We start from the raw sequence: 27956 nt of genomic DNA, 5'->3' as shown, positions 1-27956 counted from the left end.
GGATGCAGAAGAAGGACACCATTCTCTTATGCTGATTCAATATTGTTGCTTTTTGGGGATTGTCCACATCTATGATCACTGTTCCAAATAAAATATGTGGTTCCACCATATTTAACTAGAAACAGTTTTCAGGCTGCTCTAACAAAAACAGAAAGAAAAGCAAACATGACTTGAATTCTGTCAATACAAATTAAAAATACATTAAGAAAAAAATCTGATGTTGGTAATGGCCTAATATAACAAGGTTATAAATAAATTGCTCACTGTTCTCATGTATTTTTCGTAAACAGAGTTGGGAATAGCACAACAAATCCCCAATGCCCAATTAAAGTCGCTTAACTAATTTAACGAATGCATTGTAAATGGGTAGCTGGAGATACTTTAAGTAAACATACATTTCACAGAGGAACTTTAATAGCCAAACAAATGGAAAAGCAGTTCAAATGCTTCAGCTTTCTCAATTGTCCTTAATAAATTAGTCATAAGAAAACAAACACAATTAGCAAGAACAATCATCATACTTTTTTTTTTTTTTAAATTCAGATGACAGTATTTTGCTGTATCTGTCTTTCAAGAATGTCTTAACTGAGAAGCAATTCACAAGGTATTCAAAGCCTCAGTGGAATTCTTTTTTTCTTACCCAGGGTTGCAATTATTTTGATGTGCTTTGCTTGTTTTGCTTTCAAATTATTTCTAAATGAATGATGAAAAAAACAATTGACTCCAAAAATCAGAGGCAGTTAACTTAGTGGAGAACTAACTCTGTGTGTCTGGTTTGAGAAAGAGGCACAAATCTCTCCTTTCTCCCTCGGCAGGACCATGCCAGCCACCCAACTGGTGAAACAGAACATCTGGCTTTCCAGTGAAGATTGCTCTGGCATTTTGCCTGCACAAGTTCTGTCCTTGTGGAATCCCTGTGAAGAGTGCAAACTGAGCACCAATTAAAGAGGACTGAAGGACACACACAGCAGCTGAGCAGCATGTGTGCTGGGTCTGCCTGTGATGGAATGCTATCAAGCAGGAAGATTCAAGTGTAAAAAGAGACAGCTGTGGAAAATCTACTCAAGAGCAAATAAAAATAACAAATCAGGAGGCAGAAAACAACAGTAAAATGTGTCCTTTTTTTTTCTTCAGTACTTAAGACAATAAAGTCTCCCCTTCCCTCATGATCTTTTATATATATAAAAAAAATAATAATATCCTTATCAATCAGATGTATTTCATTCATGGTACTTTCACTCGAACTCCCTTCACTGTGAAAGCTTAGCCTGGATATTCATAGGAACACCAGACACACAATCTGCTTTTCCAAGTATAAAAAAGTAGCAGTCAGGATGTCTTGGTCTACAGAAGAACTTTTAGCATACTCCTCTGAGTGGAATTCTGGTTTATGCTATATGGAAAAAGTAAAGCAAAGCATGGCTTAATATTTTGGAAAGATTGGTCTCATATGGCATTGGTGAGTCAGCCCCTCAGTTGTGATCAAAACTTCAGACTCATATATTTTTTTAAAAATAGGAGCAAGAGTGAAAAAAGAAGTACAAAAATGGTCCTGAAAGCTATAAAAATACCTTATGATGCCCAACAAAACAGACTGCTGAAGTGAGTTGATGAAAACAATGAAAAAGTACTTGATCAAGCTCAAAAACAATATTCTGGACAATTTTACAACCTAACTCAAAAGAGTTAGGCTTTGTAGTAAGAAGTACATAATTCTCATAACTTTAAGACTTGACAGAACGTGTGTGGAATAAAGAAATTTTCAATGCATTTAGGAATAGTTATGTCCAAAAAAGATTAAGTTGTGAGACACCTACCAGAATTCCTGCAGGCCAAATTCAGATTCAGTTCTTTAGGCATTTCTTGACTTGAAGAACATCCATAATTAAAGAGAAGTCTGTGGCTTCATTTGCACATTAAGGTGAGGAATAACTGCCTGCTACTTCAGATTTATGCCTATGCATAAGTGAACTGCAAATATCTATATGCTAATATTAAAAGGAAAAGCACTAAACATATTGGTGCAGCAAATGTCATAGTGCCCTATGTCACAATGTCCTAAAAGTTGTGTTTCTGGTGCAGTTCATGCCTATCTAGAGAGTTTTTTTAATAGACTTGGCTAAACTGGATTTGTTTGTTGAGTGCTGAAGACAAGATTCCTTGGAAGAAACTGCAGCTGCAGCAACAGCAGAAAAATTTCATTTATTTTCAATATTGCATTGGGCAAGATATGGAGAACATGAAAAAGACCAGCTAGAAAGGTGGGCAGATGGGTTGCTGCTCTTCATCTAAAACAGTTGTATGAACTTCCAAGAGTATTTCTGAGGGAAGTTCCACACCACTGGCAATATTGCTGAGGGAAAGCACAGCGCCTTCTGCTGAAATTGAAAAAGTCTCTGGTGCTGACAGGGAACAGTTAAGAAACCAGTTGTGATTTTCAGTTTTCATCAAAATTCAATTAAAAAACCCACACAGGATATGTCTCAAGCCTGTGTTTGCAGTAGCTAATCCAACACTAAAGAGAGATACATTTGAATATTCAAGTCTAGATGAAGATAGGAATGCAACTCATAAGAACATTTTTAAGCTCCTTTCCACAGACATAATAATGAAGTGTTTTCCCAATCCAGTCTGAAAAGGGACTCTGGGAACTGGTTTTACTCTTAGCTGTCAGGTCCCTAAGCCTCCTGACCTTAAACTGGTCCCTCCCTTGCTAACTGTTTTTTAATGCTTAATTAACAAAGCCACTATAATTCAATATTGTTAATGGAAAGATCTAACAAAATGTAATCAGATTATTTCCATTAAGTTAAAATTTTTGACTTTTACTGGGTTATCTTAATAAAGCAGTCTTGAAAGGAAATTTTACACAAATTGAAACCAGGCTCTAAACCAACAATGCATGATACTGGCCCATTTCACCACACAATGACTTTCCCTTGCCATTTTTCACACTTCTGATTCTGTGCAACTATGAGGACCTATGTGTAGGTAAACTTTGTGCTTTTTCCACACCAAAGTCTTGCTTTCTTTCTATGTTTTCAGTTTGTGTTGTTTTTTTCCCCCTACATAATTTCTTTAATTAAAATGCATTAGCTGTGGCAAACGAATTGATAAATCTGCATGTGAACACGTTAGGAGGAAAGAAAAATTTCCCCTGCCATTTCCATCGTGACCTTCAGGAATCACCACAAGACAATTCCCTCGATTTTTTCTCAGTCCCTTGTCCTTCCTCAGGCTGTCAACATGACAGTAGTTAGGAAAGGGATTTTGTAGTATGGACCAGACTCAACCCAGACAGCATGCTGTGAGAGTCCCATCCCTCCAGAATGTTTACCTGAGCTGGGTAATTCTCTAAAGAGTGCCAATGGTCCCATTTAATGAGAGTCACCGTGAGCAGCCAGAGCCCAGCAGGGACTGCTGAGCAGGGAAGGGTTTGAGGCAGAGCTGCTCTCCTTCCCAGCTGCTGTGCAGTGCTGAGATCAGGCTGCTCTTCTCTGTGCCTCACAAGACAAAGCTTAATCATGTTGGATGGCTCCTTAATTAGTTTGGGGAATTTCTCTGGGTCTCCTCCACACAAAACCCAATCACTGAGGAACAAATTAAAGATTCATCTGTCTCTTGTGGCCAGCGCCTCTATGGCATCTACCACATCTTCATGCAGCAAACATTTGAACACCCCATGTTTTCAAAAGATTCCCTCAGCCACAGTATTTAATAAAAATTAATAGATTAAAGTGTGTTATTTCCTCCCCAGTTCTGAGGAACCAAACAAAATTAAATTCACAAGTTGATTTAGGCTGAGCCTTTGGAGTTTGGCATTCATTCTGTCATTTAAATAGATATATTGTGGTGTTTCAGGTACTACTTCCAACTTTAGATGTTGGGAAATACACTCTGAATCAACTGCAAAGAAAGGGCACAGTTCAGCTCTCACATTCTGTACAGTAAGGAATTATCTCAGGCTTTGGAGAAAACTGTGATGTGTAATTGAATGGAGAATGTCTTTAGTGACAACTGCATTTCAAAAGGAAAACCATGACAGCAAAGTCATGAACCATGAAGGAAATCAACCTGAAGTTTATTTTGCTTTTCATTATGATGAATAATGTAAAATTTACACTAAGGCAATATAGATGGCATATTTACCACTTGTACATTGATAACAGATATTTTATCAATTTACATTTTAAAATGTATTTCATGTTTTCTTTAGAACCAAAATATGATTTAGAGTAACATCTTTTCACTGGAGAGGACATAGAATTTGACCCATCTGACTTGTAAATAGGTCATTTCTGCTTGAATGGTTTTACAGAATGAAAGAAGACAAGATTTCTTGCTAATTAATCCAAATCATAACTGTCCTGGACTGCTAAAAAAGAAGTTGATTTCTCATTTGTTCTCTTTGAATTTCATGTGACTTCGGCTTGTAGAACGAGAAAAATTTGAATATTCTGTTTGTCATATAAGGCATCTTTGGTGCATAGTAAAGAAATAGATACAAGTTGACTTCAAGGAGTTTACAAGATTTTAAAAGTGCCCTTGTGGGTTTGTTGCAGTTTCAGAGCAGTAGAAGCATGGTGTGTCATGCAACCTGCAGGCTTTATGCCTGCCATTACTCCCTGAAGTGTGTATGGAAGAGGATAATTGCATGTAAAGAAAAATATAGCACTAGCAAAGGGCAAACTGCACCAACATATATCCCTGCATGGAAGCATTACTTGGGAAAAAAGGTAGCCCATTTACTTGTCCAGTATTTCTGAATTAGTACCAGTCTGTCTTTTTTTTTTTTTTTTATTCAAGCCCTTTCTCACAAAGGCAAATAGTGAGCAGTCTTTACTTGCACTCACAGGGAAGCAAATAATTCTAATGTATTGGAAGTCTATAAACACAGGGAAATTAATCATTGTTATCCACAAGACATTCCTCTGCACTTCTTCACCTGAGTCTTTAGTCAGCTACTCTTGCTCAAATTCACAGCCATTGATAAATACCTATTTCTCTCCCAGGCAGAATCCTAAATCTGAAATATGTGTTTGGTTGGAATGGATGTGCTTGGTAATCATGCCATGCTTTTTAATTTATCTTCAGACTTACATGCAAGTCATGATAATGGTAGATTCATGCTTACTAGAAAGGAAGGACTAAAAGGGGAAAAAAGAGGGAAATTTTCCTGACAATGAAATTCAGCCATTCGATGTAATGATATGGTCAGCCAAATACTTTTTGCAAACTTGAGGCAGGAGCCTCCTAAGAATTGTGTGCCTATACTTCCTACTTCTTTTTAGGATGAAAATGACAGTTCATTTCTTTATGTCAGCTCTGATAAGAGCACATCTCTGCATGAAGACAGTTATTCTTTTTCTGCTCAGTTTTCATATCTCTCCACTCCCATTTGGGAGAAGAGAGGGTCAGAGAAAGGGAGGAAGAACTGGAAAAGACCTAATATATTTAGTGGAAAAAAACCCTCTATAGCTAGAGAATCATCACAGAGAATTAGAATCTATTGGTACTGTTTCAAAACTCCTGTTTTAAATACTGTTAGCTTTTGCTTTTGTCTTTAAACAATGTTTGTCTATGCAATATGGTATTGCTATATTACTGAATGAATTAAGAGATGGACTTATGTAAAAGCATTTTTTATTTTTACTATATTATTAAAGTTCCCAGATGCACACAACAAAAGATTAATTTTCCTTTTGGCTCTCTGTAGGGAGGAGGATGTGATTATACAACTCCAGTTCTGTTTCTCTTCCCTAATTTACATATGCTGGTGCTTCTGTTTATCCTAGGTTATTACGGAAGGTGATGTGGGAAATTTATGGTAACCAGGCAAATGAAGAGTTTAGAAATAGGAGGGTAATTGCCTAAAAGTCACTGGTAAAGAAAGTATGAAATAATCTCAGTGTTCAGTTGGTGAGGGAGCGCTACCAGATTCCTACAGCCGCAGTCTCAGGTGCTGTGAGGGGGTCAGCTCTTCGTGCACTGTCACCTTGTGCAGTTAAAGGAAGACCATACATAATTGGTACCTGCACTAGCTTCTCTCCATCATCTGGCCTGAAGCTGTATTTCAGGCAAGTGTAAAGGCTCTGGGCAGCGTCTCCTTAGGATTAGAGTGCTGTGCATTTGCTGAAGGCAGCACTGTGTCCCGCCTCCCAGACTGTTCTTCAGTCTGTGCACAATCACTCCGTATCTTCTTCCCTTTCCTCATTTACAGAACCCAGCCTTGAAGAAACCTTCATTACTATTTTACTTATCTCTTCTCATTTACTTTTTCCACTTTTTGGTTGTTTTCTCTCTGCCCACCCCCCATCCCCTGCCATGGCTTATAGTATTTTCCTTTACATTCCTCTCCTTCATATAAGTTTTCAACTTTTACTTATGGATCCCTACCAGGATTTGTCCCTGTCTTTCTCTGTTTTCCAGTTTTTTTCTCATTCCCTCATTCCTTCCTTCACATTTCTCTCTTATCTCCTTTATTCCTCTTTATAGTTCAGTGTCTCATTCCACTAGAAGTGTTGCTCTTTACTCCTCCTGACTAACTGCCAGTGTGAAAAACTTCACTAAGAAACAGGAATCTCCTAAAAAGCAGTGCTTCTGAGGGCTCTAATACATGTCTGCTTTTATAAACGTGAGAGAAAGAAAGCAACACAGAAATGTTGTACAGAAAATGGTTGGCCATTTTCTCAACAGGAGAGAACTCAGCAGACTTAGACCTCCTATTTTGGCATATCCACCCACAAAGCAGATACCATGTCAAGATATCAGAGCCTGATATTGCCAGGTACACTCTCACCTGTAAAAGAGACATTGGAATAAGCTGGGAACAATTCTGACCCAGCCAGTAATCTACATTATGTTAGAAGAAACCTGTGTTCTGGAGCTGCACTGCATGTTTCCCCAAATGCAGATGAAGATAAGAATAAGGCATTTAATATCTGCTTCTTTTCCTTTTTCCCGCGCCACACACTGTGCAAGTCAAATGCTGATTGGAACGGGTCTGTTGACCTGAGATCTGCTGCAGCTGTGAGTCTCTGGGAGCACAGAGCAGTCAGTCCTACAAGTGGGAAAGGATTCAGGTGGGATTAAATAACTGGGAGGTCAAAGTCAGAGAGAACAGGCATCTCTTGAAGATCTTCACAGCAAGCACCACAATGAGCAGGGCTGGCTTGAAGGCAGTCTGCTCATCTGTTACAGGCTCCTGCTGCTTTCATGTGTAAACATGCCACTTATGTCTGAGCTGCTCTTGTTTTCCCTCAGTGTGCAGGTGTAAATCCATGTAAAAGTGATGTCAGTGCCGCTGGCAGCGCTGCCATCAGACACTCACCAGGATGCTGCTGTGTGCCTGCAAAGCCCACTGGCTGTCAGTGCAGTGGGGTGCAGGGAGGGGGCCCAGGGGAGCTGCAGGCTCTGCCCTGCTTCCAGCCTGGCTTCAATAAAGGCAGAAGGGAGCACCCCACTGGGGCTGCGGGCTCCTGCTCACATCCATTGCTGCTGTGTGTGCACTCTGCTCAGGGAAACAAAGCAGCCCAAGATGGCAATGGAAATAAAGTGTTCTGCTTGCTGACTTACACCCTGTGAAATCTAGGACCCTCCAGTTATTGCTTCTTATTAAACAGTACACTACAACCTGAAAATATTTGTAAACCACACTGAAAATATTCTGTAAGCCATTGTATACTCTTGGGTCTAACTCAGTACCATTGTACATTTCTCTGTCTACAGCCTGGAGATGTGCTGCAGGAATGTCTGCATATTGAAAACGTCCAGATATTTTCTAACATTGTTGTGAATAAAATGCAGTGTGAGTGACATTTGTCAAGACTGAGGTCCAGAAGCATGGTGATGGCTGAATCATCAGTCACTCCTTGTGGAAAGATGCATAGGAACTTATAAGGGGAAGAAACAGTATTATTTCACTCTCCTTTTTAAATTTTTTTCCCCCTAATAATACAGAGGAACTGCTATTCTGCTCTTCAAGAGTTGCAAAAGTGAATCTATCTACTAATGTAAAACTATCTCTGGATTTGATTTTAATATTTTTCTTGTATGTAAACCTGACAACTCTTTACAAAAACAGACAGCATTAGTGTCCCTCTTTTGCAGATAGGGAAACGAAATAATTAATAAATGAAATACCACAAAAAGAGCACATGAAAATCCTTCCAGTAGAAGAACAAGGCCAGTGGTTGTTCTGGTGTATCTTAATCACCTTCTGCCCCAGACCTGTTGACTCCTACAGTTGAGTGGAATAACTTCTCAAGTCATACCTAGGTAGGGAACACTAAGGTTTTAGCCTTACTGAATGAATTCTCAACTCTAAATTCTCAAGATATGCCATATATTTGTACATAAAATCGTGCTGAAACAATTGTCTGGGCAGTGAGAGTTATGAGAATTAATATATTAATATATTAGGACAGAAATAATTATTGAAGTTAAAGCAATGAATACATTTACTCTTACTTGACAGTTTACATCATCCATGAAGTGTGCTGTGATTTATTGTTCACACTGGTTGATGAGAACTGAATATTTAAACTAACATTTCAGAAACTGCACGTGGCAGGGTTGATTTTCCTGCATTGAAATTCTAAGAGCAATTGCTCATTTTCATTTAAATGTAACTGTTGATACTAGAATAAATGTGAAGTAGTCTGAAGAAAAATATTCAGAGTATGTCTCGAAAATATGCCCTTACAGTTTTATTTTTGCATAATAAATACCACCATTGTATTAATATCATGTTGAAATTAATTGGGTGAGAAAGGTAATGGTAAGCATTTTAGTGCTTTCATAGGCAGCAAGTATTACTGTCATTATGTTTCATTACAACTCCATTAAAATCTAAGATATCTCAATACACATCTTGGCCAGGAGTTCTGTGCTACAGTGTTGAAAATGCTAGCTAACTGCTTTTCAATAGTTTTATAATTGCTTGTAATTGTATCAGACAGGGTTGTCAAAGGTGAGAATTTATTTTGGGCCCTTTAATATTTGTGTGGCAAATTTCATTTGCTTTAGAGCACTCATTTTCAAGAGATGAGCACTCTGCATTTCTGAAGTATCACACATTAAGAAAAATGCACACTTCATAGAGATTGAACACCAAAAAACCTCACAAAAGTAGTTCTTAAAATGCTGAGACATTTAAAAAAACTCCTGTCTCTTTCCTGGGTTGGTTGGAAGTACCACAGGAGTGTTATTAGCACCTCAGAACTTGTGCATTCAAATGCTAAAGAATTATGCAGAATCCCAGTCACAGAATATGCTGAGTTGGAAGGGACCTGGAAGGAAGAAAGCATCTTGGAGAGTTAAAAAAAATGTTATTTGAATGATTTTAGCAATTTTCTAAGGAACAGCTTCTCTGTCTCTCTGTTTTTAAGTGATTTGTTTAACGAACCTCTTTCCCTTACTGGTGAAAATCTTCCTCTAAATAAAAGCGGGAAAAAAACCACAACCTGCAACAGGTTTACAAACTGCAACAGGTTTACAAGTGGGAGTTAACAAGTTAACAGGAAGAAGTGAAATTTGGGAAAAGAAACTGTCTGAAAACATCCTCCTGCCTCATCAGCATGTGGCTTTGGAGATCACTGTGCAGTAGGTGTCCAGCCAATTTCCTGATTCTGCAATAAAGCTCATTTCTGAATAATAATAAAATTAATACCCTGCTGTTTTATAATTTGGTTTGTAAAGGAGTACTCTGCCTCATTGAAGTCAAATCATTTCAGATTTAGAGGGTCAGAGAACCATGAAATTTTAGCAGTATTGATAATAAATCATGCTAGACAAATTGTATTGCAGCCTTTGGAAAAAACCCAAACTTAAATGAAAGAACCACAAGAGGTGTAGGGGACAAATCTGTTGTTGGTACAGGGGCTCTACTGTTGACACTTACAGGAAAATGCACAGCAGAAAATTTGAAACCATTTCTTGTCCCACTTTAAAGAAGTGCTGGGGTTTGCATTCCACACAAGGGTGTTATCACATGTTATCACATGTTGTTTGTGGTTCCTTGTTCCCATTTCTCATGAGGTGCTGCAAGAACTGTTCGTTGTCACCTGAAGACATGGCTACATTCAATTTTTCTTTTAAAATTGCATTTCTTACCTCAGAAAATGCTGGGTTTCAACTCATAAAAAGTTTTGGCATGACATGGTCTTTTAAAAGCCAGCCTTACTTGTTTTTTCAGTTATCTATCTTTTTATTTCTGACAGGCTGCTGGCAATCCAGCTAGGATGACACACAGTGTTTGCTATCCCATGACTAAAGCACGTGCAGAATTCAGAAACTAGGCTAAATTAGGCTCACAATTTTTAATGAATTTTGAATTATGCAGTTAATCTATTTGTGAGTTTTACAACTCTTTCATTCTGAAAGAAAAAAATGGGAAGAAATGCAAACAGACAGTCAAAAAATGATATCTAGTTATTGGGCCACATGTGGTAGAATGCTGAGATTTTATTTTCTTCTGGAAATACTACCTCTTATAAAGCCCATCCATCATATGTAATGAGGGCTGTCAGGAATATTTAGCTGAGAAATAGCTACTTGATATGCTAATGGTGCTCCCTTAGTGAATTCCTTTGCTTCTGCTGCCTGACATTAATGGTTTTCATAATCTAATGAATGATGTGTGTAATAGAGGTAAGGCCACAGGGAATGACATTTTGAAACTAAGGGAAGTAGTATATATTTATTTTATAAATATGTGCATTTTTTATATATACACAAATATACACACGTATATACACTCGGAGGGAGAGCACAAAATTGCTTTTCCAAGCTAGATAAAATAAACACGAGGGAGAAACTACATAGATGGAGCAAATCTTTGCTACTGACACTTAAAATTCTAAAATATCTCTATTCCCAGGACTTCATGAAATATCCAGGAATGTAATAAGCAGGAAGACTTCACTTCCACAGTTCCTCCTGACCCCTGTTTTAGACACTGAGACCTTGTCCCTCAGCTCTTGCCAAGGACAACAGCTCCTCTCTTCCAGCAGGACCCAGGTGGGTGGGATTATTTATCCCCAATAAACACCTGCACATGGGAATGAGGTCCCTGCTGCAAGGCTGAGTCCAGCTCTCAGCCTGGGGTGCTGAACTCCCCAGCTTATCAATGCTCACCATTTCCTGGTGAAGTCCTGTATTTGTATCTCCCCTTGTCTTTTAATTCTGGAGGGGATGGGAAATGGATGCAAGTGCAACATCTGATGTTCCAGAGCGGAAAAATCCCTTGTGGGAGTTTTGGCAGCTGTTTATAACCACAAATTTTTGTGGCCATCTCTACCTGGCTAAAAAGAAAAGGAAAGTAGGTTCTAAGACAGCTCTGAAAATCTATTGGAAACCAATTTGCTCTTGAGACAATTTCATCAGGTGGTGATATTCCAAATGCCTGACAACCTCAGCTTTTAGATGCAATGGAGGTTTTGCTGTCCCTCCGTGTCACAGGTGCAGATGTTTGCAGGATTGATCCTGAGATTTGCCATTTTTCTGTGGCAGAATTTCCTGCTGTCTTTGCCTTCAGAGCACCTGACTGGTCCTGATCTCAGAACAGCTCTGAATGTCAATAGTCACAGTGAATTAGGCATTCCACAGTGAATTTCTATAGGCTAGTGATTAAAGCCCTTGATGATCCTGAGACATAAACAAGAAGTGATTTGGGCTCACAGAGGAGTGCTACTCCAACTCCAGTGCTGTCCTTGCAGACATAACAGCGTTAGGCACTGCGAATGTGATGGGTGCAATATGAATTACAACTAATTCTTCATGGATCTGAAAATGTGCACCCACAGCAACTGCTTTGTGTGTGGACATGCAATATACATTAGAATCCTGAAAAAGGATGAATCACTGAGTGATAAAGTAGTGGTGTACAAGAATTTTTCTTGTGTTTAATTTCATCTTAGGCAATACTTGCATCACTTTTTTTATACTTTTAAAAAGAGTAGAAAAATAAAATTAATGACAAAAAGATAAAATTAATGAAATCCATAGATGACATTAACTTGTGATGTGTTTCAAATATCAGAGACCCAAACCAAATTAAAAAGAGCTTAAAGTATAGACCAAAAATAACAGGCAAGCCTCAGAAGCCTTAGAGCCATTGAAAATTAAAGTATATCTAGAGGAAATTAACAGAAGAGAAATTCAGTAGGAGGGAGAGATCTAGGACAGCACAGCACTACCAATGTTCAGGGAGATAAGAGATCAGAAATTAGACATGATTTTGCAAAGTTTGGGAAGCGTGCAGTCATTATGCCATGGAGCAAAAAAATAAGGTTCTTTTCTGTAGCTTTTTAGATGTAGGGATATCTTCATTGGAGATAAATGTCTGGGTAAATTAAGTGAAGTTCAAAGATGTGCCATGGAGTCATTATTACAGTTGGAGAGATTTACTTAAGATGAAAATTAAGAGACAGAAACATGGTTTATTTTTGAGACAAGAGGAGATGCTAGAAACCAGTAATGCTGAATGTACATGAAGAAAATGGGAACAGTTCTTTTATAAAGGAATAAGAACAATTGTGATTAAGAAAAAGTTGCTGGGAAAGTCTCCAGTACATTAAGATGTATCAGCTAGGAAGTAAAGTAATCAATGGAAACCTCATGTTAATGAAAATGCAGAAATTTTCAAGTTAGGTTTTTCCTCATTGGGTATTTTACACTGCTTTTTAGAGCCTTGCTGAGGCAGAAAAGGGCCTGGGTTGGAAAAGGTCTCATTGGTGATTCTATCTTACCGTCTGCAGGTGCTTGTAAATGAGTTTTCATGCTTTCTTCCCACAACTCTTTTCAGGGAACTCGTGCAGATGTGCAGCCTGACTGCCTTGCTCAGGTTCTCTAAGGATTCCTTTATCAAGGTGAGGGCACTTTCTATTTTTAGCTATAGAACAGAACTGATTTTTAGGAAGGTTTTGTACAGCAAGATCCTGCTTGCTTCCAAGTTTTCAGTGAGTCCTGAGAACCAGCAAAGAGCAGTCCTCATGGTGTACAGGACTCATAACCTCCCTGCTCCCTTTACCTTTAGAATTTTTGAGCCGAGAAACATCACCTGCAAGGATTCCAGATCCTAAATTGTACTTGGGCTCCTACTTCCCCTTTAGGTCAAAGTTAAGAGAGTTAGGAACTTGGATAGCTTGTTCCCAGGCTTATAAATTTTCTAAATAATAGAGAAGATTTCATAAAATACTGTAATATTATTTAAATTAATTAGGTGACGTATTCCCCATTAAGTCTGTATCCCACACTAAATAATGGCAACAATGTGTTCCTGTTTAAAAAATGTAATGATCTCTGTAATCTAATATGCTGAAAATATTTCACTATTCCCAGAAAGATTATTAATGATCTTACTTGATTTTTATTTGTCCTTCTACCTGACATATGGCACAGTACAGATGGTTCTGCATCGTAGCATCTTTTTTTTTTTGCTAAATTTAAATGAATGCATTTATTTATACATAATTTCAACATTATATTTTGTCCCAGTTGAATTAATACTCAGGTTTATTACTTCATATATTGTGCAACAGAAGGAAGCTACAACAAGTGGGATATCTATGCTTTTCTTCTTTCTGACAAAGCCAGTGTCGTGGTTGATTTCTTAAGGAAGGGTCCTGACATTAATTTTCCCTGGGTACAAAGACAGCTGCCTGTCTTGATGATTAAAATATTTCTGTGGAGTTCTCCTCCAAATCATTAATTCTCTTTTATGTAACTATTAGAGAAAATGTTTGTCTCTCTCTGATTTGTGTTTGTACCAAGTCAGCACAAGGAGGTAACAGTCCAGAGCACTGTCCCTTGCTGCTGTGAGAAATATTTGTGTTTAGTTCAACTGTGATGTAAAAATAATGGCTGTCATTTGACTCCATGTGAAGTTGTCATAATTTTCCTTTTTCTATATTGGATGCCTCTAATCTTTTTCTTCTAAAAATTCCCAATATTTGCTTGCTAATACTTCCTGGGTTTCCAATTGTCAGGTATAATCTAAGTAAAATGACCCCCCAGTTCCATTATTTATTCTACGATGTTGTTAACTGTTAAAATCCTTTTTTCCCCAAACATGCATAAAACAGACTAACTTATGATGACATTTAGCTGCAGTCTAAAAAGATACAGCTGCTTCATGCTGTAACGTATTTTATGTCTCAAGAGAGAAAAATGCAAGTTGTAGCTTTTGCTTTAAATTCAGATGATTGCATAAAATACACAATTAATCCCAGATGGGTTACATGGGAAAACAGCCCCCATTGTCATATATACTTTACATTTCCAGAGCCAAAGTGTCACTTGTAAACAGTTTTAACAGCAAGTCCCATATGCTGGAGTCTTGAAATCATTCCCTAATGGAAGTTAAATGGAAAACCTCATTAATACCCAGTAAGGCAGAGGTGCATATGAGAGATTCCCACTGGTTGATTTACTGTGGCACCTGCCATGAGTATGGAAATAAAGGAGAGAGTTATTTTCAAGAACAGGAGTAGAGAAAAGGTAAAAAATCAGGGTAGTCTGCTATCTAGGGGAATTTATACCATACATGTATTGAGCTGCTGGGGGAAGACTCCCAGACACTGGGTTGGAAATCTCATTAATGGAATCTGGATAATTTTTTTTTTTACTATTTGATTCACATAATAATAATAATTTGATAAAACCCTTGATATTATTTATTCTTTCAAGCACAGTAGGACAAAAAGTGTGACCTTAAATATGAGAATGCATTCTAAGTTAGGCCCTTCCTAAAACTACACGTGGTGACCACCCACTGTGGAGCAAACACATATTTTTTTAAGAAGTCATTTGAAGTTATTCAGCCTCTCTTTGTGCTGACTTGAGGTTAATTGCATACATCTGAAAACTCCAGTGTGAACCTCAGAGAGGTAGCTGAGTGATGCTCACCAACAGTAGGTGAACTGCCTGTAAACCCACTGATCTAAATTGCACTCTAGGAGTAAGAGAAGCAATGATGTTTAGTTAAAAGGAGTTTTTAACACTGCTGGCTTTTAAACTCACTGCTTAGTGTACTCAAAGTGCTGCATTCATCTATTAAATAGGTAGAATACATTTGACTGGGCCAAAATCCTATATTGACATGAATCAGTGTAGCTGCTCAATAACTTCTACAAAGGTTTGTTACTTCATATTGGTTATGGATTTGGCTTGACTTCAGGGAGCCCACTCACATTAATGGTTATCCTGGATGTAGCCCTCCTAAAAGCAGCGGAGGAGTGCTCTTGTTCAGTATGTTCATCTCCATCCATGTTTACTTTTCCTTCTGATGTTTGTCACACTGGAAAATTTCATTAAAAACAAGTGGCCAGTGTGTACCCAGTCAGTTTTCTACATCCCAAGGTGCTAGAAAACTCCAGCAAGGATGCTGCAGTGCCAGCCCTCCCCTCCTCCCTCAGCTGCTGCAATGCAAAGCTCCACTGAGGAGGTGAAGAATATGAGCTGTACCTGATCCTAATAAGAATGAGAGCGAGTCCAGACATGAACAAATGTTGACACATTTAGTATGAAGAAAATACACTGCCACAAAAGAGGTGTCATATGTGGTTTCAGAAAGCAAACAAGCAAACAAAACTAACAGGCCAGGATATGAATTTGTTATTGCATTCACAGCATTATTGTATGGCTTCCTAAACTAATTTGCTGCTACATGATGAAGAGAGAGGGGAAAAACTTCCTGTCTCCAGCATGTCACCTTTCATTAAAATTGTGTTTGTCTGAGATTTTGTTATTTGCAGTTGCTCATCTGTTAAATTAGAAGTTTTAATTCTTCACAGTTTGTCACCTTTTTAATTCTGGTCTGTTGACACATACTTCTCGGCAATGCAGAAAGGCTTAAAAATGAAATTTAAAAGAAAATTAGGTGAGAAGAGGATAACAAAGTGAAGCATTGGTTCTTTGCTCTTTCTCACTAAACATGAAATGGGTCTGGGAGTCTCAGATGGATGGATAACTGCAGAAGTTGCCACCATGACACTGCACATACTTCTGTGTTTCTCATTTAGGAAACCCCACTGTCATGTTTCTGGGAAGCAGAGTATGGTAGACTTTATTTAATTATGGAATAGGTAATTCCTTTAAATCTCTGTTTTTCTAAAGGAATGAAGTGATTCTGAGCCACACATGGGCAGGCAAGGTCAGTGCTAAGGGTGGCCCTGAGCACAAGCTGAGTGGAATTGTGCCTGAACATTCCCTGGAGCTGGTGCCAGCCAGCTGGGAGGAAAAACCATCTGCTTTACAGAGCCTGGTGGTTCCTTACACCCTCAGCAGCATCAAGCTTGGGCTAGACTTACTTAATTTAATTTAGTTTAATTCAGGAGTGCTCAATAACCTCTTGTTTTCTGTGAAAGAAATAATCTCCTCTCTCTGAAAGTGCAAACACCTGCAGCTGCTGGAATCTATGTATTCCACTACTCTTTGGTCCAGTGGCAGGTGAAGATTCAAACGATTCAGATTTCAACCTGTCCCTGGAGTGTGACAATACCTGAGTCATTCAAATCTGGTCAGGAAGAGGAAGCTTGAGCAACACCAAACCCCAAAACTGAACCTGGGGCTCCCAACCATTGTGTAGCTCTCAGCAAAGGGCAGCATGCTCCTTACTGGGATTTGGGCACAAGCAGCTCTAAAATAAACCTTTTCAAGATTATTCCAGGCTTCCCCAAACAGAGGAATTGATTAGCTCTTGACTAACATTTTGGTTGGTTGTTTCTGTTTTCAGCTCCAGAGGGAATCAATGCGTGATACAAACCCCTCCATTCAAAACACTAGGTACCTGCTGGAAATCACACCAGACCAGAAGAGCCCCCCCTTCACCTTCTCCCTTCACATGTGCCATCTGGCTGCTCTGCAGCATCTCATATTCTTCAAACTTCAGCAGCCCTGTTGGCAAAATTTGGCAGAACGCTAATTTCTGATAAGATGGACTCATGTCTGAAAGTCAGTCTAAAGCTGCTTCCTTGGATCTTTCCATTAAGAGCAGAGAAAGATCCCAATCAGAATTTGGTTTCAGCTGGCTGGATAACCACACGCATAGATGTATGAAATAATTACTGAAAATGTAACTTTTGTAATTCAAATCTGATCTCACTGCAGACACAGCACCACGTGTACAGGGCAGGAATGTGGCACAATTGGTAAGCACAAGGAATACATAAAGGGAAAGAAGAGGGGGAAGAGAGAAAGAACTTTTTCTAAAAGGAAGAGATTTTGTAATAAGCTAAATCATGCAGCAAGGAAATATAGAAATGCAAGCCTGGGGCTCTATAGCCCTGCACACTCCTACAGCACCTCATCCTTTATCCATGGTGTAACTCTATGGAATGGGAAATACAGTAAACAATTTCTCCAAAGGAGAATAAGAACAAAACAGAGATAAAGACCCTCCTTAAACTCAGGAATGTGACCAGTTTAAACAGGTGATGGCTTTCTCTCTTGATCTACTGAAATTTCCACCACGGCTCTAGAACCAATTCAACTAAACTGACCAACTTTTGACAACAAAAACCTCTGTATGTGGCTCACATCTGTTCAGCTCTTTGTCCTTCAGGCAGCCAGAACTCTCACAGGTTCTACCAAAATTTTCCTTGAAGGAGAAACTGAGACACTCTAGAATGAACTTAATGAAAAAGCTGTGTGTAGAATATAGCATCATGGCCTGGAGTATTTTGACTTTTTAAAGTATTTGTGTCCATTTTTTCCCCTCAGATTTGAATGGTTGGTTTTGATATGGCATTAAATTGAGTAAGCCTTAGGAGTGAGTGTACAAAAGCTATCTTCCTACACATAATTTATATGGTTCTATGATGAAATAAATTGTAAAACTACTTCTGATCTAACTGTTTTTATATTTTTTCTGTCCTAATAAGGGACCAGGTTACATCCTTAAATTCCATGCTTCTGCCAAATACAGAAAGGGTCATGCTCAGCATCTGCATTACCAGTTACTCACTTACACCTGCACTCAAAATGCCCAGGAGGTTTCCTAAATGCATAAAATAAATGACATTGAACTGCCAGATGTTTTCTACTACATTGAAATAAGATTACAGCAATAAGAAACCAATAATTTTCTCTCCACAAATGAAAGGTTAGAAAACATGGAAAAATGTAAACCTTGAGCTGGATTTATTTTTCTAGATGTATTTTTCCAGATCGACTGCTAACAATTTCTTTTTACTACACTTCAGAAGCTGATATGCAGTAGTTTGAAGGAAGCAATGTAGTGCTTCAAACATGTAAATAAAATAAGGACGTTAATGGTTTTGATACACATAACTGGTTTGCTGTACAAACAAGACTCAAATATCAGTCAAGATCCTGTAATTAAGGGAAAGTGGTGGTTGCATTTCCATGGTCCTGAATCCCTACTTTAGTCTCATATTAAACCAGTAGAGTGGCGACACACACTTTGGTGATCAATTTCATCATCTTGATGTTTTCCTTAGTGTTTGAGTGAAATCAGTTTTGATATGTGTAGGTTCTTAAATGGGAAGAATACACAAAATATTTGAATTTTATTATGACTGTGGTTATCCCACAATATATAAGATTAAGAAAGAAGCTTCTCCTATGACTCTTGTATTTATTTACTTATTCAGATTAAAAATAATAAATTATGCTTATCCAGGACCTTAGGCACTGTAACACATCATTAATATTACAATAAAATCTCAGCAGTATTAAACTAATCGCTCAGTTCGACACACTCCTACACAGATTCCTTCTCAGTATTTCCTTGTGGGGAAAAAAACCCCACAATACTGCCCCAAAAATCATCTAGCTCAAACAAATTTTTGAACTCAAACAAATTGGAGGTAAGTCAATATATATAGACTGGGAGTTTACCTCTTTACTAACAAAAAATGTCCAGTCTGTATTTGTTGATTGTTTTAACTAATCAGCTCTAGAGGGGGAAGCACAGATCTGTTGGTGCCCCATAAATATCTTCTTGAATGGCATTTATTATTTTCATATGAGTCCATTAATTTAGCTGAAATTCTATCAGAGGTCACTGTATGAGAGAAAACCACACTATAAGGATATGTGTACAACAGTGTAATTATTTTCTTAATTTGATACCTTAATGAAGACTCTGCTAAAATAAGGATAGCATTTGTGTACTGCTTTGCACAACCAAAGCACTCTAATTATGACTCCGTGCATGTGTTGAATTTCCTTCCACACTTACATCAATTTTTCTGTCAATTATCTGAATCTGAGGTTACAAGAATGAGGAAACCTGTAAAAGCTATGACAGAACCATGATTAAATTTCAGTTGTGTTTCCATAAGTTTTCCATCAGACTATAGTGCCCTGTGGGAACAATTCAAAGAGCTGCAGACACGAAGAAGACTGCAGACAAAGGTGTTATAGAACACCAGAATATTCTGAGCTGAAGGGACCACAAATACCATGGAATCCAGCTCTTAGTGAATGGCCCATTCTGGGATCAAACCCACAGCCCTGGCATTATGAGCATATTCACTATCACCTCAAGTCCCACAAAACCTCCTGTCTTTCTTGAATATATTTTTGGACTTCTTTCATGCCATGAAGGCACAAGGGTAAGTTTTAGTATCAGCCATATGAAAGAGGAGAGGCCAAAATCCAGAAGGAAACACATCTCTTCCTTTGGAGTCTGCCTGGCCTCATCCTTTCCCTTCTGACCCACACAAGGAGGAAACAGAACAAGGGAGCCACAGGGTGGTGCTGATACTTCATTCCTGACACTTGCAGTATTTGATTCCTTTGGAGCCTGTCTTCCCAGCATTGGCTAAGTCAAAGCTATTTTGTTAATCATAACATCACTAATTTCCTTTCCTGCTGATAGCTGCATGGTGGTTCTGCTGCTGTCACTCCACAGTAATGAAATGTCATTGCAGGAGGTACAAAACGTGGCAAAGTTAAACAGTTGGGAGCGAACAGCCTTCTCACTTACAGCAGCTCGATGGCATGGATTAATTTGGGGGGAGATTCCTTCATATTGTCAGGAAGGTTCACCTCTGCTCTTATGCAGAATGTGTTGCATAAATGGTCTGTGAATTCCCACTGCTTGGGCTTTCTGTGGAGAGTGCAACAGATTTGGTTCCATGCTTGGTCTATCCCTTCTCACTAACTTGATCTTTTTTAGCCTCTGGAAGCCTCTTCAAAGCAGGGTAAAGCAACCCAGTGTGCTAAGGCAGCCTGGGCCAGCTGCATCCTGAGAATGGGTGAGAGAACACTGCACCTCACCTCTTCCTGAGCTCATGTGAGTGAAGGGAGAACAGCAGGAAGTGCAGCCTAAGTCCCAGCTACTTCCCAAATTATCTCCTGTGTGCCACAGCCCAGATCTGTGCTGAGTCCAACAACTCCTTTCAGTGATTGGAAGGCAATTTCACTCAACAGATGAGTTCAAGGCAACCACAATGTGCTCCTGGAAAACTGGAGCCCAGAAAGCAAGAAAGACAGATAAAAATAATGGGAAAAAAGTGAAAAAAGCCCCCTGGTGTATAATGAAATTGGAACCCAACAATTAAAATTCTAATGTTAATTCTCTCACCTCAAGTTATTTCCCAAGATATTTAATTTCTAAAGCAGTCATACATATAGCAAGGAATGTTTTAGGGGAGAAATTCACTACATTCCTGTTAGTCACCACATCTTAGAATTATCTCAGGTGAATTTAAAGTGCTTGTTCATCATGGCAGCTGTAGGAATAATATTCCAGGGGACCCCATTTCCTCAAAAGTATTTCTCAGAAGCTTTTGAGCAGAGACAAGGCACTTCTAATGGTGCTGCAGAAGCCTCCTGGGCAGTTTTACAGAGCCATTGCACTCAATCTGTGCATGGAAAAATATTGCCCTCTTGTAAAGCAAATAAAACCAGGAAAAAGCTTAGACTGAGACAATATATCTTTTTCCCCCCAATCTTCTATGCAGATCAATACAAATAGTTCAAGTTGATTGAATGTAATTCTTTGCCCAGATCAGATCAAAACCATAAAAACTAATGCACTGAGGTAGTCACCCAGTCTTGCTTTAAACATAAAACTTTTTTCCCTTGTAATGCACTAATTAATCAGGCAATCTGGTTGGTATATAGGAACCATCATTTACATTCCCATTTGCAAAATGTGTGAGAGCTTGTTACATAAATTCATATGTGATAACTTTTTTGAAGTTTCATTTTGATGCCAGTAGAGCTTAATAGTTCACTTTCTATATGCTTAGGTCAGAAATTACAGCCTCTTAAGAAATACATTCTGCTCAGTAGCTGAGTCTGTTATTGTAGAAGCACTACTGCACGTCCCACATAACCCAGTAAACACAGCAGCAAAAACAAGTATGAAATACTGGTAAAAAGTGAAACAAAACTAGACATAGGCCTACTTGAAAAGTGTCCTTCTTCCTCAGAACAGGTTCCATTAAAAATCTCAGTTAAAAGCCTCTATTAAAAGCTTTTAGGAGCAAAAGTGCCTGGTGTGGCCCCCTGAAGCCTGATGAAGCACCCACCGGAGTGATTTGTAGCTCAGGGAGGCACAAGCACCGCAGTGGATGTTATTTGCCATCATGGCAAAGTCTCTGTCTCCTTTTTTTCCCCCCGTGGTTAACATTTTATGGGCAATGAACCACAGGAAATAACTGCTACTGATTATAATGAAAATGCTGAAACCTCTTAAATTATGGCATCAGGCAGGAGCAGCACTGATGTAATTACTATGTTAATGATCATGTAATATTTAAGTACTCCTGTGTGCCTTCCTAGTATTTTTTAGTACCCATCTCTAATGTCCTGTGGAGGGTTGAAGAGCTGTTGCCGTTCCCCTGCTGGGTTCCCATGCAGAGACTCTGATAGCTGTGCTCAGGTCTCACAGCAGGACCAGGGCTCCTTCTGCTGCTCTGCTCCTGTTGCCCACAATCACCTCTAGGAGCCCCTTCATCCCACTGCAGGGGTCCAAGGAAGCAGCAGTACTGTGATTAGGGTAGGATTTTTATAGGAGACTGAAAGTCTCTCACTATTCCCCTCTCTGAGCCCTTGTGTACCAAAGGCAGAGCCAGGAGACAAAAGCTGAGGAACCAGAAAGGCCACATTGGCAAAGAAAATGTGGAACACACCCCCGTAATTCTGAATTTTCACTATGCTACAGGCTTTGACACATCTCTTGCAGACCAGCATCCAGTAGTTTTTGAAATACAGCATTTTGAATCTAGATACTTCTGGGAGGAAGAAAACAGAATGCAACTGTGGTTCTAGTCTGACAGCTGGCTCCCAAGCACACCTGCCATGGAGCTGCCTTAACACCAACTGCTCTTCCCTTGACAACCCTGAGCAGAAGGCTAATAATTATTTACTGGGAAGGCAAGTGTTATAATGATATAACAAAAACCTTTGTTCTTGTTTGCTTTGTTTGGTTTTTTCCCTCTGCTTTTTCTTTTTTATTCAAAGAAGTCTTCTGCAGGCCTAGTGCTACAGCTATAGATTTGGAAATCGTATAAATCTATAATTAGATCACAAGTTAAGGAAGTTTAATTTTAAATTGATATGATAAAGTCTTAGAATCCAGAATGTCTGTGCTAAAGTCAACAAGGCCTTTGGGCCACAATGAATTTTAGAGCCTCCTGCAGTGGTTACCAATTTTATATTAGCTCTCCTACACACAAGAGGATCTTTATTTCTGTTCTGCTCTTATTTGATGGGAAAAATTACCCCTGAAATTTTCACATGATATTTAATCCTTTGTGTATTTGTATTGTGACTATTCTGCTTGGGGAAACTAAGTCCAAAATGTCATGAGTGTGTAGCTGAGCATTGTGCCTGTCCCTTGAGGTGGGGGGCTTGCTCCAAAAATGGTGATCCAGGTAAAGCAAAAGATGAGTACTGTGACACATCATTGCTTTTCTCTTTAGAAGGAGCAACCCACAGCCCCCCTAATAAACTGATACTTGTCAGAGCCTGGTGCCCTCATTCTGGTGGAGCAATACAAACAGGACAAAACGCAATCCTGCTACAGTAGGGAAAGAACAATTGGATGCAAAAATGGAGGATTGAGCAAAGTGAATCAAGGAGACAGTTTGTGAAAGAGACAGCAATCTCAGAGCTTCTGCAGTTTAGTCATTATTTACACAAAGCTGACAGCATGACAAGAGAGCTTGAAGAACAAGCCAATAGCCTGTCCCCAGGCTGAGCATGCCAGGGAGGTTTATGGCTAATTAACTCCAGCTGAAATACTCCAGCCACCCTGGAGCTTTGCTGCTCTCCTTCCTTGTCCACAACTTTCCTGTCTGTATTTGGAGCAACCTGGGTATGTACTGACCTTGGAGGCACGCAGGTACACAACCTGAGCCCTGAGCAAGGACAGAGATCTCCCCAGGAGAAATAAGGGGCAGAAGGCAGAGGAGAAAAAAAAATAGTGTGAGTCAGAAAGAGCAACAACATCAACACCAGGAAAGGGAGAGGAAGGTGAGGACAGACCCATTTGACCATGGGTCCCCTGGGTGGGTGGGGAAGAGCTGGAGAGTGGGTCTGCAGGAAGGGGCATCAGAGCAGGACAATTCCTCTTCCTGAAGGTATAAACGGTGCCAAGCTCAGGAGCCCTCCCCACCACACCAGCTCCAGCACAGGAGAACCCTGCACAAGCCACAGCCATGGCAGGAGCACAGAGCTTCCCTGGGGTCAGATGCTCTCACACAGGAATTTCCCAGCCCCAGGGAAGGACTGGCTGGAGCCTGCATGGCACAGTCAGTGACAGACTGAAAAGCTGTACTTCAATGGGTCAGGCACACAATAACTGTCCTTGCTAAGCCATAAGGCAGAGAATTTTTTGGAGGCTGTGAACTGTCAGATTCCTACTGTCCCTGCTCAGGTTCAGCACCTCTGTCACAGCACCCTTTCTTTGCAGGATAAAGTTTCTGGAAAAATACCTGGCTCTTCTCATCCATATGCCTGTTCAGGGCTCTGCCTCCTTTTATCTGAATATCTTACATATCTTTGACCAACCAGAATTTTAGTAGACTTTTGACATACCACATTACTCACCGAAGATACCTTCTGTGCTCTTTTCATACTTGTCAGGTGTACTTGGCAGGGAATCCTCAGCACTGCTTATCTGTCATCCAGAAACTGCTGGAAACGTGATGGAGGAGCAAGTATCCCTAAAAAAAAACAAAACCAAAAAACCAGGTGACTAAAACACAAGTAAACAATCGAGATAATTTTGATATTGTCTTACAGGTAGACATGAGTATTTTGAGGACAAGTATTTGAAGATGCTAAATGGCAAGCAGAATCAGTTTTTCTGCAGCTAAATGCTTTTATTTAATTACAGAGAACTAGCAGACTTCCTTTAGTATTAATAGATGCTTTCCCCATAAAATGCCAATTCAGCAAAGGGATTCTTAATTTGGAAATGTGCATCACTGATTTTGATTTTCAGTCAATAATCTCGGCCTGAGCATAGACAAATACATTCAGCACTCACAGAAATTCTTGCATCTTGTTCTGTTTTACAGAAAACAGTTCAATCCTGTACATTAAGCAGATTTTGTATGACATTGGTAAGTATTGAAAGGAAACCTATTGTAAGTAATAATCAGAAACCAGAATTTTGCTTTTTAACAACACTACAGGAGGTCCATAAGCATATTTCAAATGATATTTTAATAACTGATGCTTAAATACTTTTAAAGCAGCACTGTAATTAGATGTGCCTCTTTGAAACTTTCAGTTAAATAATTGCACACTAATGTAAAGAAAAAACAGCTTTTCACTAAATAATTTTGCTTTCATCAGCGGGGATTAATACACTAAATAAGCAGCTGTTATTAAACTAAACATTCAATAATGAGTCATTACAGCTATATTAAATTCTTAGGGCCAAGTGCTGCAGCTTGTGCTCCTGGAAGTGGGCAAAGTTCCCACTGCCTGAATGGGAGCTTTTACTGTATATGAATTGAAGGACTTGTCTCAAAACTAGCCTAAAAACCAATAAGGAACAATGAAACTGTGCTGAAGCTGAGTTTGAAAACAGAAATTTCAGTTCTTACCTATTGCTGCTGCCTTAAGTCATGTACTTGCATTACATGTGAATATATCTCTAGCACCATTCATCATTTTATAACAGCTAAAAAGGAGGTTCCTAGTTCTAACTTAATGAAATTTCAATTTAACATAACTAAAGTCACCAGAGGAACTAATATCTCTGGAGATCTTGCTCAGTTTGTTTCTTCAATATAATCTATTTTTTTTCAGTAAGAACGCCATTCAGATCTAAAAATGGATCTTAAAATCACTCTTGAATTAATAAGGATTCTGCTAAAACCAACAAAATTATGAACTCAGTTAACTTAAAAGAGAGACTTTTGTAAAATTTGTCATCTTAGAGGCCACAGGATACATTCTAAAGTACGTATTTTTCTTAACTTTAAAGAAGAAAAAAATTTGCATCTTGCCTTTTTTTTTTTTTTTGTGAACTAAAAATCTTCAAAACTGATGGTGATCAGGTGAAATACCTGAATTTCTAACAGGAAGTTAAATGGTCTTATGGATAAATATTTTCATTCAAAGTGCAAAGTTCTGTGAACATTAGCAAATATTCTTTCACATTGTTGAAAATGCATTGGTTTTTGGTAATGATAAACATTTCAAACATGAAGAGGTCTCCAAACCAGCTGCAAAGACTTGCACTGAAGTTTAACTCTGGCATTTTAAGTGATCTAAGAAATATATAATGACAGAAAAAATATATAATGACAGAACTTGCTGGGGCATTCCAGTTAGCAAAGACCTGAACCAAAGGACTTCACTGGCCAGATATTATATCTTTTTATTTAATGATTCATTTTGCACTTTTTTTGTCCATGAAATTTGAATCTTAACTCTGAAAAATATTTTTACTAGACCAGAATTGGATATAGGAGTTTTAGGTTTTGTTCTTGTGTAAGATTTCTGAGCCATCAAGACATTTCCATCACTTGTTAGCAAGAATTAACTTTCCAGCTTTAAAGCACAAATATTGTACTTTCTGCTAAAGTGACAAGGATATGCATAGATTTATTATCCTTGTGGGACATGAAGCTAATAATTTGAATTTGAAAACAGTATTCTGTTCCTTTTAAAGTTCAATACTTGTAGTTAAGAAAAATTTAGTATAGCAGTAGTCCTTGAAATGTTAAAATGCTTTTGAGACTTGATCCCTGAATTACCACTATAAAAGAGGAATTACTCCTCTTTTTTTCCTCAAATAATGTTTTTTGGGAGTCCAGGCTGCACAATACACAAATGCCTCCGTGTGGATCCCAAGTGGAGTTTGTGCTTGCTATTTAAATGAGATGGTTTTGAGCTTGTTAAGTAGAGTGGCATTTGAGCTCTCAGCCTAGAGCTCTACAAGGTGAATGACTTGCACAAGGACTCCTTGGCACTCCTTTTCAATTTACCTTCCAACTCCCTTAAGCCTTAAAAAAATCAGTTTCACTATAACAAGAGTTTAGCCTTTAACATGCAAAGCTCACAAGCCCTTAGTCTTCAAAAGGCCAATTTAACAGGAACAAGAAGAAAACCCACAACACAAACTTGTTTTGTTAACTCTGCAGGTGAACTGCATAGTTAGTGGAAATTCTAGATTCTTCCCATGTGTGACATTGGAAGTTTGAACCTTAGAGAAGGGAAGGTTGGAGGGTTTTCAGCATCAGTGACTATACAGATGTATGAATTATTACTCAATACACTATAGGTTTATAGCAGTTTCAATGATTGACTAATTAAAAAAATCACTGAAGTATAATTAATGGAGTACACCATTGGTTCACCAAGAGCAGTAGTGGCAAAACATGCCACTGCCTTTCTTTGGGCAGAGCTGGTCTGTGGGTTTAGGGGAAATGACAGAACTGATTTCTCTATGTCCTACTAATGGAACTGATCCATCTCATGAGATTGTGTGGTTTAAGCTGAAGAACATCACAAGGATGGTAAGGAAGGTAGGATTCTGCCTAATGGGAAGCTAATGATAAGTCATACACACTGGGAATACACACTGAGGCTGCAGAGGACTTATTAGTGAAAAGGCTGACCTGGCATTTAGATATCAGTCAATATTTTCGTCAATTATATGACAGAAAATGAGAACATGCTATTGAAATTGCTCCTGATGTGAAGCTGGACACCTTCATCAACATAGGAAGTACATATTAACAGGGTAAGGAATGCCCTTAGGAGATCCTGTGTTATGAGCAGCTTTTTCACCCATCCCAGAGAAAGTTTAGGAAAATTATAATCTCATTCAGGGCTGCTCAGTTTGGTGTTGCATTTGCATTGCAAAAAGGTTCCAGAATCATAAACACCTACAAGTGTATAGTGCTCTAGCATTTTGAAGCACAAGGCTATTTTAAAAGGCAGTGATTGTGATGATCCCTGTGGATCTGCAAGCCCATGCTAGCACTGTAAGAAACAGCACATCCTTGCTGGGGACCAGGTACACACAGCCCTAACTGCACCAGCAGACCCCTTTCCATAAAAACAGAGAGCCAGCCCTCTGCTCTCATTTTTGGGATAACAGGCCTAATTACCTTCAGGTCCAGCTCATTGCATTCCTGTAGGAAATCTCAGCTGCAAATCTGAAACATCTTGCATTTCTCTTACAGCTGTACCAACCTGCAAAATAATACAGGCTCTGCAATAAATAATTTATAAAAATAATCATAAATTGTAATTATACCAGCACAGGAGAAAAGCATTACAGGTTGTATAACTAACCTGACAGAGACCAGCCATCCTGCTCTATCACCTGCTGTTGGGAGTACTTGGGCTGAACATGACCCATGCAAAGTCACAGACACAAATGCCTGCTGAAATATTAGGGTGGGAATTGCAAGCTCACCCTCAAGAATTTTTGGTTTTGGGGTGTTGTTGGAATCCGTGCTTAAAGACAGAGTTCATTAAAGTATTGTCAGACTGCTGCAAGAAAAGAA

General features: G+C 38.8%; 1 long non-coding RNA gene across 1 annotated transcript; it reads right to left on the bottom strand.

Moving 5' to 3' along the window:
• On the bottom strand, positions 1 to 27623 carry LOC116998927. The gene is made up of 3 exons (XR_004418496.1): positions 27555 to 27623; positions 24031 to 24146; positions 1 to 138 (listed from the first exon to the last, which is right to left on the bottom strand). It is a non-coding gene; the product is annotated as an uncharacterized LOC116998927 (long non-coding RNA).
• Between the last annotated feature and the right edge of the window lie 333 nt (positions 27624 to 27956).

This window comes from Catharus ustulatus, chromosome 7 (assembly GCF_009819885.2).
Source record: "Catharus ustulatus isolate bCatUst1 chromosome 7, bCatUst1.pri.v2, whole genome shotgun sequence".
Lineage (NCBI taxonomy): Eukaryota > Metazoa > Chordata > Aves > Passeriformes > Turdidae > Catharus > Catharus ustulatus.
Note: the sequence above shows the minus strand (reverse complement) of the source record. Positions and strands in the feature narration are given on the sequence as shown.